This window comes from Prosopis cineraria, unplaced genomic scaffold (genome assembly GCF_029017545.1).
Source record: "Prosopis cineraria cultivar Desert tree isolate PC_DT_omini unplaced genomic scaffold, ASM2901754v1 PC6, whole genome shotgun sequence".
In the NCBI taxonomy this organism is placed as follows: Eukaryota; Viridiplantae; Streptophyta; class Magnoliopsida; order Fabales; family Fabaceae; genus Prosopis; species Prosopis cineraria.
In genome coordinates this window covers 31,141,071-31,150,570 of record NW_026555337.1, presented here as the reverse complement: position 1 = coordinate 31,150,570, position 9,500 = coordinate 31,141,071, and the positions used below count along the sequence as shown (strand labels likewise).

The window sequence follows — 9,500 nt, the reverse complement described above, 5'->3', positions numbered from 1 at the left end:
TCCATTGAATTACTTTCTCTTTAGTTTATGTAACTAGTATATTTTATTCACTTTAATGTTAAAAAATGTCATGGTTGGAACATTATTTACTGAAAAATATTTTTGGTGTCAGATAACCTATGCCTTTGTTAGATCATTCAAGGGATTTTGTTACTAAATTGAAGTTGAGGCGCCATTTTGGTTAATTTCTATTTTTGATGTAAAAATTTTTAAACCTATATATTGTACTTTTATAAATAATGTTATAATTGCTTCACATAGGTTATGGTTAGAATCCTTATTTTATTAAATATTTTGGTTTGCTAGTTGAAAGGAGATGAGGTTCTAGTTGTTATAATATTTGTTTGAAAATTTGTATTATAAAATTTTGTGAGATTTAATTCTCAAAGAAAATTCTGTTGAAATTTTTACAAAAATATTAAAGCTTGATTTAAATAAAAAGTATTTTTAAATGAAACATTTCTTGAATTAAGCTTAAGGAATATGTGTTTAGGTGCATATTACTTATTAATCACTCCTATATTTTGGGTGTGACAGATCATTAGCCAAGACTTTAGCCAACTAATTGGCTTTAATAATGTCAATGCAAGAGATTAAAAGCTTGACGCTAAATTGTTGCTCAAACAGTTCTGGGTTGAATAACAAGAATCCAACATCTGTTGGGCCTCTAATTAATTTCATACCTCCCTCCCCCTCTCATCAGATGAGACAGAAGAGCTAGAAGATTTATCCAAAATTAGTGAGACAATGATGACTTCAAAAGGTCGTCGTCACCTATTTGTTAATGAGTTCATTATATATTAATGAGCCTAATCTTAATGTGGGCTTGGACGAGTAAGGCAAGTCATGTTAATAGGCTGGATGCTCATTACGGAATTTTTTTTTTTTTTGAATAATATTACAGAATGCTCATTGCAGAAAATTGGGTTAGGGGATGTAGTTGGACACAAAGTGTTGGTGTGGCCGTGCGGAGAAAACCGTGACCTCTTTTCCTTTGATATTCATGCTTTGGCCTCCTCCTTTTTCTTGTAGTTCTTTCTCTTCCTCTCTCAGATATTTTCTTCTCTCTGTAGCTGCTGCTTCTCCATCCTTTTCTGCGCCTCTTATTTTTCAGTGACATTGTTCTTGAGTGTTGCTACTGTGCATGTATTTACCTAATTTTCCTAATTAATATTTGGAACTTGAGTTATTTGATGGCAAAATATTCAGAGACATTTCTTGAACTGCTATTTGGCTTGAGCTTTTTCGAGATAACCATCACATTTGATTTCAGAGTTCTGAATGATACTCGCTCTTATTTGATAATATTGCCATATATGTCTCCCCTCACAAATTCAAAGCAATAACAAAGGCATCAGTAACACACACAATAGTAGTATTTTCCTAGGCAGCGAAGATAGAATTTCACATTACATCCACAATTCATACCCATTATTCTTCCCATACACGCAACTTCATAAGCAGCTTCACATTTTAACAGCAAGTACCATCACAGACCAAACAGAAACCATAAACATGAAGCGAAATCATGAAGACGGATTAACCAGATTGTGAGTGGACAGAGTATGGTATAAGTTCAAGAAAAAGAGGGACCTTCTTCTTCACTGTGAGCCCATACATCTCGGTCATATCAATCTCACCATCCCAGATTCCAGTCAAACCAGTGAAGAAGATTAGCCAGTTCATACTCAACTGAAGCAAGTCCAAAGGCCATGCCAGGACATATCCTTTTTCCAGATCCAAATGGGATGAACTCAAAGTCTTTCCCTTTGAAATCTATCTGACTGTTCTCAAATCTCTCCGGGATAAACTCTTCAGGCTTTTCCCATATTTCAGGGTCCCTTTGGATTGTCCATGCGTTCACAAACATCAATGTTTTGGAAGGAATGTTGTATCCTCCTAATTTTGCATTGTTGCCGATTGTTTCTCGAGGGACCATGCAAGGAGCTGGTGGGTGTAATCTAAGCGTTTCTTTGATGACATGTTTCAAGTATTTCATGCCGTTTATGTCAGCTTCGTCCACTTTTGATTTGGACCCCACCACTTTCCTGACCTCTTGTTGGGCTTTCCTCATGATTCTGGGATGTCTCCGAAGCTCCGTTAAAATCCACTCTAATGTCGTTGAAGTAGTGTCATTCCCTGCTAAAAACATGTCCTGAACTCATTGAAATGCAACAAGAATCAACTTCTGCTTTTTATTTTTCCCTTTTATCAAATCTCACAATTATCTCCCAGATCAGCTGGCTCTATTTGGTTCCGATTAATTCCTTGGAATAGAATCAGCTGATCATCCTATTGAGGGGAACAAAATTTTCTGTTTTTATTAAGACTCAAGTTTGATATCTACAATATAATGAAAAAGAAAAACTAGCACCGAACTAGAAACATGAATTTTGCTGTTTCTCAATAACTTCAGTTCATGTCTTTTTTTTTTTTTAAAGCCAACTTCGGAGTTCCGATCTAATATGCAAATATAAATCTAACATATGCATGATATATAATAATAAGATATAGATCAAAGGTATAATAAGAGACACAGCTTAAGCTTTCATCAGTTATTTATTATTTTCATTACGTTAAAACATGATAGAAAATAGCTAAAAGCAGTACTTTAAACGAAAGCTCATTAACAACAAACAGCAACGCTAAGTGAAATGAAAGGGATTCAGAAGAGACCGTTATGATTGCTTTAGGTCATCTTTGGTGGGTTCGAATTCAAGCATATCACTGTCTTTCAGTTGAAGAAGAATATCCACAAAGTCTTTCTTCTCGTCGTCCTCCTTCATCGCCAGCTTATGATCTTCTGTTACCTGATCAAAGAACCCATCTATTGCTTTAAAAGTGTCTCTCAGTTCTTGGATTTTCCCACTCAGAACATCGATCCAACCCAAGGAAGGAAAGAAATCTCCCACTATTAATTCCGCCCGATGGATCATCTCCTTCCTCGCAAGCGTCCCCAATCTTCCACTGCTCTCTTCTGGATCATACTTCTGTCCAATTATACATCTGAATATTATGTTGGTGGTGGTCGCAGTTATGAGGTCACTTATGTTCACAGAGCAATTTGTGTCACTCACACAGGCTCTTCGTATCTCGTTAATCATTTCTGCAACTTCTTCATCTCTTATAACCTGAAAGGATCGAACCCTTTTGAGGCTGAGAAGTTCAAGCACACATATTTTCCTTTTCTGTCTCCAACTTTCACCGTAGGTTGCATAGGAAATATCCTTGCATCCATATAGTAAGGTTCTCGCTGATATGCTTTGGAACCTGCCGGCAAAAACTGCGTCTTGATTCTTTAGGACTTCTCTGGCCAAATCTGCAGAAGAGACTAGTAAAGCTGGGATTCGACCGAGCTGTAGCCACAAGAGAGGACCGTATTTCAGAGACAGGTCTCTGAAAGAATGATGAGGAAGAGTTCCTAACTGGTGAATATTGCCAATAATCGGCAACTTTGGCGGAGATGGAGGCAGTTATAAGGTTGGGTTTTTCTTGGTCTTGAAAGTTTGAACAGAAACAAGAAGGTGACCAAGCCCAGGAGATACAAGTAAATGGTGGCATTCAGAAACGACATATTCGATGGTGATTCCTGGTATTGAAAGGTTTTCTTTTCTTTTCTTTTCTTTTTAACTTGGCTTAATTTTTATAAAAAAGAATTGGCGGAAGAAGGCTTATATAAGTAGTGAGGATTGCAGAATGCTAGTTTATGTATGAAAGACTCACAAATAGATAACACACATGCGTGCATATATATATGCATGTGGATATATATATATATATATAGACATATATGTCTTTGTTTGTCCTTACATTCATAAGACAACCATACTACTGTTTGGAATTTTCCCTAAATCTGTATCTATATATTCATAAAACTTAATATAAATCTAGTTATGTGTTAGATGAAATTTGAGAAATGAACCATTATGAATAATACACAGCTTTCTTCATATAAATCATGTGCACACACATGTATATGAACAATTAATGCAACTTTTAAGAGATGTTTTATATGATTTCATATACAAGTTTCACTGTTCATGTAAGTTAATTTTTCCCCCCTATGATTTATATTCTAGAAGCCACCAAAACATTGTGGCTTGTATTAGGTTTTATGTCTCTCTATATCCTATCATTATTATTCTTATTATTCTCTTTTCGTTCTACTTTCTTGACATTTTAAATTTATTGCCTAAAATTTTGTTTAAAAAACTATCTTTCAATTTCTGTAAGGTTATTATTCAACTAGAGAAAAATCTAGGGTGACAGAATAACACATATAACTATCATACAAATTTTTTATTTAAAAGAATAAAAGATACAAATTAGTCCTTAACTATAAATTCAAAAGAGTCTGAAATTTTAAACTTATTTTTTACAATATTCTTCTTCACCTTTAAAATTGATACAATTTGATCTCTACTATCAATAAAAGTTAAATTTAACCTGTTGCTCAAACAATAACAAAGAAAAACTTTAAAAATTTCAGACAAGAACCGCTAGATATTGAATCTGATACCTTGAAATTAAAAAAAAGAAAAAAGGAGTCCTACGCAACACACACCAGATGGCTAAACATGTGCATGGAAAAAGATAATTCGAATGTTGGTGAATGACAGAGAGTTATGCTTCGTAGCTTGCAAGTGTACGTTAATGATGTTCCATCAGATTTTTGCAACAGCCTAGAATCAGCGACATGAAAACGATGATGCCATCCCATATACATACATACATACTATAAATTAAAAAGGAAACGCCAAAAAGAAGAGAAAGAAGTAGAAGTAATTAATTGAAAATAATTGGTCAGCGCATGTGGGATACCTAACGTACTGTTTGCTTCAAATTCTTGTGATCATTTATAATTAACAATAATAGTCTCCTGCTCCCGTAATAATCATCATTTTAATATAAACATATTTTTGTGATTTTGTTATAAAAAATCATGTGTGGCCAGTCATAATCACGTAAGTCTTTCTCATCATCATTTTAATATTAACTAGAGATGAGAAAAGGGTTGCGGTTGGAAGTGTCAGCTGAAAAGCCCGCTTGCAGGATATGATTTTTCTAATCCAACCCGCCAACTGCTCCCTCCCTCCCTCAATATCTCTCTCATTCTTTTATTCTTAAAAATTATACTTTTTGCATATCCTTTTCTTCCAATATTTTGAAACTTAAACCGGACAATGAATTAGAAAGAGTAACAGGTCATGATTCTCATGGTTCAACCAGCAGTCCAATTGATGACATAAAAATTAAATAAAAATAATATTTATATATACAAATGTATAAATAAAACATTAATTTGTCGATGGTGTCTAGGATCTCAACACCAAAGACTATGTGCCTAGACTACTAGAGTTGAGGCAAAGGCATGTCAGCACAAGTTCATGATCTTAAAGAAAAATGCTGGAGTTGAAGGCATGTCATCATGTCACAATTCACAAGCTTCCAATCTCGATGTTAAAGGCTGAATCACTAGAGCTGAAGGCAAAGACTAGAAGAGAGATCAGAGGTTGAGCTTGAGCCGTGGAGGAAAAATCATAAATTAGAGAAGAGAAGATAGAAGAGAATTGAATATTAGAGAAGAGAAATCGTGAATCTGATCGACTGAGCCTAAGTTCTCTCTTTTTTTTAGGCTTGGACCTAGTTGACCAACTTCTGTTCCTAAGTTAACTTGATTCTCTTAAAACTGCCTAGGTCAATCTGATCCAAATTCTAGGTAGTCCAAATAGCTGAACCAAACTATTTTATTGAGCAGTCAACAGTTGGATCGATCAGATTATCTAGTTAGGTCTGGGTTTGAAAACACTGCTTTCTTCTGTGCATGAAATCCTTTTTATATTGAAATCCTAATAATTAAATACATTTATAAAGTGTTAGACTTAGTTACCTTTAACTCGATCCATATGAGATCCTTGAGCTCATATGTATGATTTTTCATAATCATGTTTTATATTCGAGATCACAAAGTTAGTTATTAATATATTCACAAAATATTAAATTGAATAGTTTTGCACTAGTATAAAATGGTGGATTTTTCCAAGAAAACCCCACTCCAGTTAGCGATTCCAATAACAACACATTTGTCATTGCATATATCCATCAGCATCAAAACATTTATATAATTGATTTGAAAATAATTAATTATATATTCAAGTCTTGAAAATCAAAGAAAAACAAAAATAAGACCAATGAGCATATATTAGTGTTTGCATGTGCGTGAGGGTACCTTACCATTGCTCCGGGCGTATTTGCTAACGAATAGAGTTTATCCAACTTCCTCAAAGGCTCCAAAGCCCAATAAAAAACAAGCTGGACCCGTGAATTGCAAGCACAAAGCCAAGTGCTACAGTATTATATCACATAAAATATGTGAAATGTTTGAAAGCTATTGAAAAAGCATTTTTTTTAGAGCACAAAGGATATTTGAAAGGTATTCAAGTTCGAATCAGAGCCAAAATTAAGAATTTATTAGTACAACTATTCTTATAAAGAGGCATGAATTTTTGGTGTTATGTTCATGATCCCCATCGCTAAGGATCATCAAGCTACTCTCATGCATGCAATAATAAGAAGAACATCCCTCGCATGACTTTTCACGTTCAGTCAACTACATATATGTACACATGCCGTTATTACCTTTTATTGCTGTGAAAATGAAAATTAATCAACGAAGTAATTTTCCATTCAAACTTATAACCTGCTGGTGAGTGGGGTGAGCATACCCTTGCGAACTACCAAAGTCAAGAGTTTGAATATCTGGTGCTGTTGAACCAAAATAATAATATAATAATAAACAAGTAGTTTTTTCAATATATATATATATATATATCAAAATATATAGATAAACAGAAAAATAATCTTTAAAGGAATATAATTCTTATCTCCATTGAGCCACAACACTAGTGGTTTAGTAGAAGGCTAAATGGGGACTCCACAAAAGTAATAGAAAAGGCTCTTCCAACCTATGGATCAACAGTAACATAACTAATATATTAGTAACAACTAAATTTGAAACAATTTAGGGAAAAGAATAAAATTAAAAAAAATGGAAGAGTCTCCTCTAAAAATTGAAGCTCCAAAAAATTTTACAATTAAAAATACACAATTTTACACCTAATTAGCAGCAGCAACAGCAACAACAATAACAACAACAATTTGATTACATATAACAACCTAAGGCTTTAGACAGCCACTAACAGCACTTGCCTAAAAACAATTACACATTAACTAATTAAAAGTAAATAATCCAAATTCTCCTCATTTTTTTTAAAACCTTTCAAAATTAAGGAAACTAAAGCTATCTATAACCTGTTCTAACGTGAATAATTAAATTAAAATTTAACAAAAATTATAATTGAAGTAAAATACAAACTGAAATTGTATATCTCTCACACACACATATAAATTATAAATTAAATTAAAATAAAAGATTAATGTAAAAAAAATACATCTAGCATATGAGGAAACCACGATAAAGTTATTAAAGACCCATAACAACTAGTTAAGGAAACCACCATGAGTACAGTTAAAAATGGAGAAGATGAATAAGGGGGAGGAAGATTTTTGGAGAAATGGAAGGTATGGTTTCAAGAAGAGGATGAGAATAAGTTGGGAAGATCAACACCACTAAAAATATGTGATTTCAAGTAAAGAGAATGGTGAGGATTGAGGAGAAAATCACGTCTATGTGTGAGAGAAATTGCAAAAAATGGTGTCTGTGCAAGAGAAGGAAGAAGATACGAAATTTAAAAAACTGTCTACATCGGTTCCTTACTGATGTAGAAAGTATTTTTCACATCGATTATAACTAAAACCGATGTAGAAAGTAATTAATTTTTAATTTTTAAAAATCTTAATCACTTTCTAATCAGTTGAAAAATCAAACAATCATGTTGATAATATAAAATTGCTACCGCCTTGTGTTACTATATTGTTAGCCTAACAGTTGATGTATTATCACTACTACAGAATATATCTTTAGGAGCGGGTATTTAGGAGCGCTTCTTTAAAAAGCGCTCTAAAATGTAAATGCGGAATTTACCGGAGTGCTTTTTTAGAAAAGCGCTCCTGTATGTCAGGGCTTTTTAATAAGATAATGCTCCTAATTAATATAAATAAAATATTATAAAAAATTTAAAAAGACCTTCGGGAGCGCTCATAGTTAAGCGCTCCGGAAGATCACTCTTTCGGAGCGCTCTTGGAACGAGCGCTCCGGAAGAACAACTCTTTCGGAGCGTTCTTTTAATAAGCGCTCCGAAAGAGTTGTTCTTCCGGAGCGCTTGTCAAAGAGCGCTCCGAAAGAGAGATCTTCCGGAGCGCTCTTTGAAGAGCGCTCCGGAAAGCGCTCCGAAAGAGGTGGTCTTTTATATCTCTGCCTCCCGTCAGTTTTCTTTTCCCTATTTATGAGTTTCTTTCAAACCTCTCTCTCATTTGCTGAGGTTGTGCGTTCCCAACGAGTTCTAGATCATCGCTGTATCAGTCTATCTTCCGTCGCTGTTCACTGTTCCAGATCGTCGTCCGCCGCTGTTCGCTGTTCCAGATCGTCGTTCGCCACTGTTCGCTGTTCCAAATCATCGTCTGCTGCTGTTCGTTGTTCCAGATTAGTGTTCATCGCTGTTTGTTCATTTCTGTGTCATGTCGCGCCATCTGTCTCTGTTTTTGCGCTGCCGTCGCCGTCACCGCCATCTCCTGCATCACTATTCTAGATCTACATTGCTGTTCCAGATTTGTGCGGCTGCTGTACACCGGAGGAAGCGACACCGTGAAGACCTCCGTTGTAGCCGTGTGTCATTGCTGTACAGCCGAGGAAGCAACGCTGCAAAGACCTCCGCTACTGCCGTGAAGACTTCCGTTTTCTGCCGTGAAGACTACACTGTGAAGGTATTTTTTTAATAATTAATTTATAATGTAATATATTGATATATTTATATATATTTGAGAATAAATTTCACATATTTTTTTTAATAATCAATATTATAGATAATATATGAATTGGAGTTATTTATATTAGAATTATGGAGTATTTGTAGTTGATAATTAGATTAAAGTTGAGAAAACTACTTGAACATTTTTATTTTATTTATGAAATATACTTTTAAGGGAGATTATTGTTATTAATTAAATTACAATTGATTGACAGAATTTAGATGCATTATGCTACTAAATTTTTATTTGGATGAATTAATTTTTTGAGTTTAAATGTATTGTGTTGTGGAATTTGATTGTTTGATCATTTGGGAGGTTCTTCTTTTAAGGAAGATGTTGTTGAATTTTTTTTATAGAAATCTAAGTCTTTTGTTTATTGAATTTTGATAATCATATTAGTGATATGGATCATAAGTGGATGTCGGCTAATCAACTATCTAGAGAATATTGGGATGGTGTGGATGAATTCATTGAATTTGCATTTTGTTGTGATCAAGACCCCTTGGAGTCATATGTCCTTGTTTGAAATGTTGCTATGGAAAAAGAGTAAAGCCAATAAAATTGAAAGATCA

At 34.1% G+C, this 9,500-nt stretch overlaps 1 pseudogene; it reads right to left on the bottom strand.

Annotated features, from left to right (window-relative positions):
• Positions 1-1,268: 1,268 nt before the first annotated feature.
• On the bottom strand, positions 1,269-3,473 carry LOC129314069 (phenylacetaldehyde oxime monooxygenase CYP71AN24-like; annotated as a pseudogene).
• Positions 3,474-9,500: the final 6,027 nt, after the last annotated feature.